Below are 7,217 nucleotides of genomic sequence, written 5' to 3' on the forward strand. Positions count from 1 at the left end.
ATTTCATTTGTACGCCCAAATAAAGCTTATCTGGGGATCAGAAGAAAAAGCCAGCCACTATATTAAATATAGAGGTCAGGCAGTGGTAGCACATGCCTTTAATCCTAGCACTAGTTAACCATAGAGGTCTGGAATTCTGTACGGACTGACAGGAAGTGAGATGGCAGGGCACAGAAAGGCATATAGGAGTTAGTATACAGGAAGTAGCTCTCTCTGGAGGCTGAGGAGTTGGTAAGGTGAGGTTGGCTGTGGCTTGTCCTATTCCTCTGATCTTTCAGTTTTTAACCCAATATCTGGCTGTGGGTTTTTATTAATAAGACCGCTTAGCAATTCGTCTTACAACATCCCACAGCATGGGCTGGTGGCCAGTGAGGAACTGCTCTTACGGTTCTCTTTGTTTTGCCATTTAAAATAGAAAATCACCTTTACTGATAGTTTAGGATTATAACAGATGGTCCCATAAAACAACCAATTCAAAGCCAGTTCTGAGACAGGAGACTGCAGCAGATGGGCTAATCCTCCCCATCGTCTCCTTGAGCACCGCCTGCTCAACTTCCATAATCCTTCTCTAGGGCCCCAGAAAACCCTCCTTCCTCCATGTCTTCATTCACATACAAATGCGAGAAGGCACACTCGGCCTACGTCATGTCAAATGTGTGGCCCAGGAGGAGAGGCTGAGCCTGAGCGTTGGCGCTGTTTTTCTCAGTCCTCTGTACCATGGCCGGGCCTCCACCTGCTACCACAGTGGAAGGATGACAATACCAACCTTGAAACCAGCAGGACCCTGGTCCACAGAGTGGATGCTGTGCTTGGTCTTGAAGGTGGCCATGACAACACCACATCCCTACAGTGCAACAGGCACAGCTTGGTCCTTTTTTGCGATACGCTGCTTAGGGTGGGAGAGCAGGTGGTGGGTACCACTGCAAACTTCATCAGTGGCTGTGGGTTCCGTGTCTACAAACACTGCCCTGAGGAGGTGTTAAAGGAGTGAGTCCTCTCCCTCCCCAAACAGTCCTGTCAGTAGGCATCTGGTCATCAGGCGGAATGCCATGTTCCAGGCAGTGGCATCCGCTGCCAATGTTGACTGATGAAGATACAGTAATGGATGTGTAGTCCTTGAAGAGCGACTGAGGAAACCAAGTGAGGGGAAGAACCTCTCCTACTCAGGGTTACGGAGGCCTCTGGGGAAACAGAAGAAAGGGGAACAAACTTACTAAAGTCCTCCAGGGTCTCCCATTGTGAGAACTCACCCTCAGGACCTCACCCAATGCTCATTATCTCCCAAAGGGTTGGTCTGCTAGGGCTTCAGGTTGGGGACTTTTGGGGAGGATACAAACATTTAAACCACAGGGCGGTAGTGGTGCATGCCTTTAATCTAAGCACTCAGGAGGCAGAGGCAGGCGGATCTCTGTGAGTTCGAGGCCAGCCTGGTCTACAGAGTGAGATCCAGGAAAGGCGCAAAGCTACACAGAGAAACCCTGTCTCAAAAAACCTAAAAAAATAATAAAATAAAATAAAAATAAAAATAAACCATAACACCCATTCAGATTCTAAATTGGACTTGAGTGGAAATGGAAAAGAAAAGGATCATCCAAGGATGCCCTTGAACATCTACTCCCTGCCTCCATCTCTGTGTGCTGGGGCAGGCATTTGCCACCCACCTAATTTATCAGAAATAAGGTCTGGATTGATTGATTGATTGATTGATTTTGTGGCTAGCAACCCTACCTCTCAAACTGAATGAAACTTGGGACTTAGAAGCCGGCAGGAGGCTCAAAGGGGCACAGAGCAAACTGTTTAGATCAGCAGCTGAGAGGAAGGGAAAGGGAGGCTGGTTTTATTCACTGTTCTGATTATGGGAAGGAGCACTCCACGGAATTCATCGGATGCAAATGAACAGGTTGAGTGACCCAGTGAGAGGGAACCCTGGGGGATGGGGCAAGTCCAGCAGGGGATGCCTCCAAAGGGCAAAAAGAAAACTGGCTAGAGCAGGTGCTGGCGATCTCTGCTTCGGGAAGCTGCTCAGGGTGGGCCTTCTGAGCCAGGATGACGGAGGCGTGTATGCAGTCCGAGGGAAACAGGTGCAGGGCTAAGATACCATCTTGGTTTGGAATTCCGTCAGATCAACATTCATGGCTCTATCAGCTGTATGTGTGTCTTGGAATGACCTCAGGAGCAACTGAAGATTTAGTCCTGTGAATGTTCGCCCAAAGGCTTCCATGGTGTAGGGTCTTTAATGTTCTGGAGACTGTGACGACCTCCTTGGTGGTTGTCCATCATCCTCTTGCTTAACAGGACTATAGAATACCTGGCCAGGGTAGCAGAACAAACTAAACATAAACTCTACAATATGCATTCCCTGCCACAGAGGTGCCTCTTGTAGATGATTTTCTAAATGGTCTTATTAAATAAAAAACACGGAGCTATATAGAGAGGTGAAAGCCTTAGAGAGATCAGGGAAATAGGGAAAGCCACCAGCCAACCTCACCTCACCAACTCTGCAGCTTCCAAATGCCGAGACTTCCTGTCTACCCAGGCACATATGCCTTGCTGATCTGCCATCTGATTTGCTCTCTCCGTTCAGCTACATCCCTTCCTCTTTCTGCCCAGCTCGGACACTTCCTGTCTGTCTGTACAGACCTCCACGGTTAACTAGTGTTGGCTCTGTTCCCAGTGTGGCTTTGAACACACAGAGATACTAACTGCTACGAGATAGAATTAAGGGTGTGTGCTACTGTTGCCCGACTTCTTTATTTACTTAAAATGGCTTGCTATTTCCTCTGATCTCCAGGCAAGCTTTATTTATTAAAGCACAAATAAAATATCACCACAGCCTCTCCTGCTAGATGCCTAACTATTGTTGATTTGGTGTCTTGAGTAACATTCAATTACCAATTTTGAACTCTTACCACTATGGAGGAGACAAAAAGAGATACTGAATCTAGACTGGAATGTATTAAGCTTCCAATAAGCTGTTCTGTTACCAACATTGCTACCTATTCACATTCTGAAAAGCGTGGCATTTTAAAAAGGATTTTACTTTAAGCCACGCTGTAGTGGTGGCACACGCCTTTAATCCCAGCACTCAGGAGGCAGAAGCAGTCGGATCTCGGTGAGTTTGATGCCAGCCTGATCTACAGAGTTAGTGCTAGGACAGCCAAGGCTACACAGAAATCCTGTCTCGAAAACTATTTTATTTGGATTAGAGAGATGGCTCAGTGGTTAAGAGCACTTGTTGCTCTTGACCTGGGTTCAGTTCCCAGTACCCACACGGTTCAGTTCACAACTCTCCCTAACTCCAGTTCCAGGGGATCTGATGCTCCCTTCTTACCTCCCTGGGTACCAGGCACCCACATGGTGCACACACATTCATGAAGCCAAAACACTCACACACAGAACATAAGTCTATCTAAAAAATTAAGTGTTTATTTGTGTGTGTGTGTGTGTGTGTGTGTGTGTGTGTGTGTGTGTGTGTGTATGCACATGAGTAGGAGCCAGAAGAGGGTGTTGGATGTCCTCCTTCATCACCCTGCTTATGATGGCAGGGTTTCTTCTTGAACCTGGGGCTCACATTTTCTAGTTAGGCTAGAAACCTGCAAGTCCCAGCGATCCTCCTGTCTCCACTGCCTTCAGAGCTGGGGTTGTAGGCCTTTTCAAGGATGTTCTGATTGTTATTTGGATGCTGAGATCTAAACTCCATAACTCAAGCCGGGCGGTGGTGGCGCACGCCTTTATTCCCAGCACTCGGGAGGCAGAGCCAGGCGGATCTCTGTGAGTTCAAGGCCAGCCTGGTCTACAAAGTGAGTTCCAGGAAAGGCACAAAGCTACACAGAGAAACCCTGTCTCGAAAAACAAAAAAAATAAAAAAAAAAAATAAACTCCATAACTCATGGGCAGCAAGGGCTCCTAACTGCTGAGCCATCTCTGCCTAAGCCTGGCATATTAAGGCAGTTAAATTTTTCTGTGTGGTGTTGCAAATAGAGACTACATAATAGTGTACACTCGTACCAACCATAGAATATACACAGAGAAAACCCTAGTGTCAACTATGAACTTTAGTTAACAATGTATCAATGTGAGTTCATCAATCATAACAAATGTATCCCTTAATGTAAGTTGTTCATAGGAGAATTCCAGAAGGTGAGACTGTGTCTGAGAATTCTGTGCTCTTCCCTCAACTTTTTATTTCATTTCATTTATTTATTTTTGGCAGGGCTTCTCTAACAGCCCTGGTTGTCCTGAAACTTGCTTTGTAGATCAGGCTAGCCTCTGCCTCCCAGTCCTGGGATTAAGAACCACCCTCACCCCACCAGCTACCTCAATTTTTTTTTTAAAGTAGTCTATATGTACCATGGACAGCCTGTACCTAGTGCTTGCAGAGGTCAGAAGAGGGGTCAGATCTCTTGACAATGGAGTTATTGATGGTTGTGAGCCATCGTGGATTCTGGAAAGCAGATCCAATATGTCTGCAAGAGCAACAAGCACTCCCAGCCACTTCATTACTGTGTTTTGGTATCAGGTAGAAGTGATTTATGCATCCTTCCCAGTTTGTCAAAATACTAAAGAAAATACTCAAAAGTTGAGACTTAGGCAGGGAGCACTCTAGCAGTCTAGCCCAGCTATTCTACCTGAAAAACAAAGCTACAATAAAGAGTGAGACTTAGCCAGGTGTGATGTTACAGGCTTAAAATCCAAGCACTGGAGGGGCAGAATAGGATTGTTGGGCTTGAAGCCAGTTTGAGGCCAGCCTGGTCTACATAGTGATCCCTAGGACATCTAGGACTGCATAGAAGACAGGGAAGGGAAATAGCACCAAGGCATTAAGGGAAGCTGTGTCTTTCTGTCTGTGTGGGGAAGAGGATTACCACTGTAGCCGAGGAGACAGTTTCACCCGCTCTTGCTTACACACCGTCATCAAGGCAAATTACAACCACTAAATAATAATTTGGTGCTTAAGAAGAGTGTTTCGCCGGGCGGTGGTGGCGCATGCCTTTAATCCCAGCACTCGGGAGTCAGAGGCAGGCGGATCTCTGTGAGATCGAGGCCAGCCTGGGCTACAGAGTGAGTTCCAGGAAAGGTGCAAAGCTACACAGAGAAACCCTGTCTCGAAAAACTAAAGGAAAAAAAGAAAGAAAGAAAGGAAGGAAGGAAGGAAGAAAGAAGATTGTTTCCCAGATGCATAGAGGCTCACAAGATACAAGTTATAAAAGAGTAAATGACTATCATTCAACAATGTGAAAGGCACACAGGCATTTAGCTAACTAACTCCAAGTGGTAAAATTAGCAGCACATTTTTTTCTATTTGATATCTTACCTGCTTTTCCTGTTGCTGCCATGAAATACTAGGACAAAAGCGATTTAAGAGAGAAAGGGTTCAACTCACAGTTCAAGGTACAGTCAGTCCATCACGTGTGTGTGTGTGTGTGTGTGTGTGTGTGTGTGTGTGTGTATGTGTGTGTGAGAGAGAGAGAGACAGAGACACATGGCAGCAGGAACTTGAAGCAACTGATCACAATCACGCATCCACAATCAGTAACCAGAGATGAGTGCATGCTGGCTGTTCCCCTACTGAAGGTTGTTCTTGCCCACACAACCAAGAGTCTTCCCATGCAGATTTATGTAATCAAGATAATCCCCCTCAGACATTCTCAGAGGCCCATCTCCCAGGTGATTCTAGCCTGAGTTGACAACACTAACCATCACATGTGAATTACCCATATACATGTATTCTTACATTGCAAAGAACGGGGATTACCTATCATGGGGGCGGGTGTGTGTGTGTGGTGAGGGGGAAGCTCTGAAACTCTATTTTTAAAACCTACAATGCAACATTTTACGTGCAGCAAACAAATTTCACGAAACCAGAAAGTCAGTTGTTATCCGATTTCTACCTTTAGGATGAAAAATAAAAAAGAATTATTTTGTATTTAGAAACCTTGTCTTCATTTCCCCTTTAATCTAGGCGGAAGGGGAGTGGGGGACTGGGTGTAGCCAAGTGGCTGTTGGGAAAGAGGGCAGATTAGAAGTTTCGTTGGGCTGGAAAAGCCTGTTCACCCTGGAATCTGCCAAGAGTCCACAGCACATAATAAGTTACCAAATCAATGTTTGTTGAGTAAAAGCAAGAAAGAATGGGGAAACGGGGCTGCGAAGCCCAGGGAGTCAAAGGTGGGTGAGACGGAAGGGTCCCGGGACCTTTGGAAAATACACATTCAGCGTCCTGCCAGCGAATTCGAGTGGAGGGCACAGCAGGGGCTGTTTTAAAGTTTCCCTGCGGAGTCTAACAAGTCAATATCAAGAGCTGTCCCCCCCAAAAAACCCCTCCAAGGAAGTGGGACGCACCCTCTCCCAGGCCGCACTGCGCCGCAGAGCATCGGAAACCACAGCGCCCCAACAGACAGAAAACCTGGGCTGCGGCGCAGGCGCACTGGGGGTTCCGAGCTAAGGGAGTGCGCAAGCGTACTCGGCAACTGTACTCCGACCTACGCGAAATCGGAGCGCGGTGGGTGGGGCCGCGATGATCACATCACATAAGAGGAGGAAGTGAGAACCCGGATCCCGTGGTGACCCAGTGGCCTAATGGATAAGGCATCAGCCTCCGGAGCTGGGGATTGTGGGTTCGAGTCCCATCTGGGTCGTGCCAAGGTCTATTTTGCTGGAACGAAAAAGGATGGACAATATAAAAGTCTATTTTTCTCTCACTACTGAGTATTTCAAAAATTACGCCGGGCTTTTAAATAAAAGACTGGTCTTCCAATAGCATAGCTGTTCTTTTAAAAGCGTTTTTGCCTAGCTTTATAGAGATATAATTAACAAAAACTATGTATTTAAAGAGATTTTACTCTTCTTTGTGTTTTTCTTCTCGATACTGATTTTCAGTCATTTTAGTTTTTGAGGCTTGAAATTATTTCTGAGACTTGCATGAAAAATAATATTGGCGTGATGGCGCATGCCTTCATCCCAGCACTCAGGGAGGCAGAGGCAGGCTGATCTCTGTGGTCTACAAAGCCAGTCCTATGGCTATACAGAGACAGGCTCAAAAAGAAAGAAAAGAGAGAGAGGTGGGGTGGTGTGGGGAGGGGGAGAGAGGAGAGAGAGGAGAGAAAAGAAGGAAGGAAAAGATAAATCAGATCGCTACTGCACACACACACACACACACACACACACACACACACAAACAAAACCTAGCACAAACTGTCAAGTAGACCTTTTCACTTGGG

At 46.4% G+C, this 7,217-nt stretch overlaps 1 non-coding gene across 1 annotated transcript; it reads left to right on the forward strand.

Moving 5' to 3' along the window:
• Positions 1 to 6,562: 6,562 nt before the first annotated feature.
• On the forward strand, positions 6,563 to 6,635 carry Trnar-ccg (transfer RNA arginine (anticodon CCG)). Its single transcript has one exon. It is a non-coding gene; the product is annotated as a tRNA-Arg (tRNA).
• Positions 6,636 to 7,217: the final 582 nt, after the last annotated feature.

The sequence above is a fragment of the Peromyscus eremicus genome, chromosome 8a, assembly GCF_949786415.1.
Source record: "Peromyscus eremicus chromosome 8a, PerEre_H2_v1, whole genome shotgun sequence".
Classification (NCBI taxonomy): domain Eukaryota; kingdom Metazoa; phylum Chordata; class Mammalia; order Rodentia; family Cricetidae; genus Peromyscus; species Peromyscus eremicus.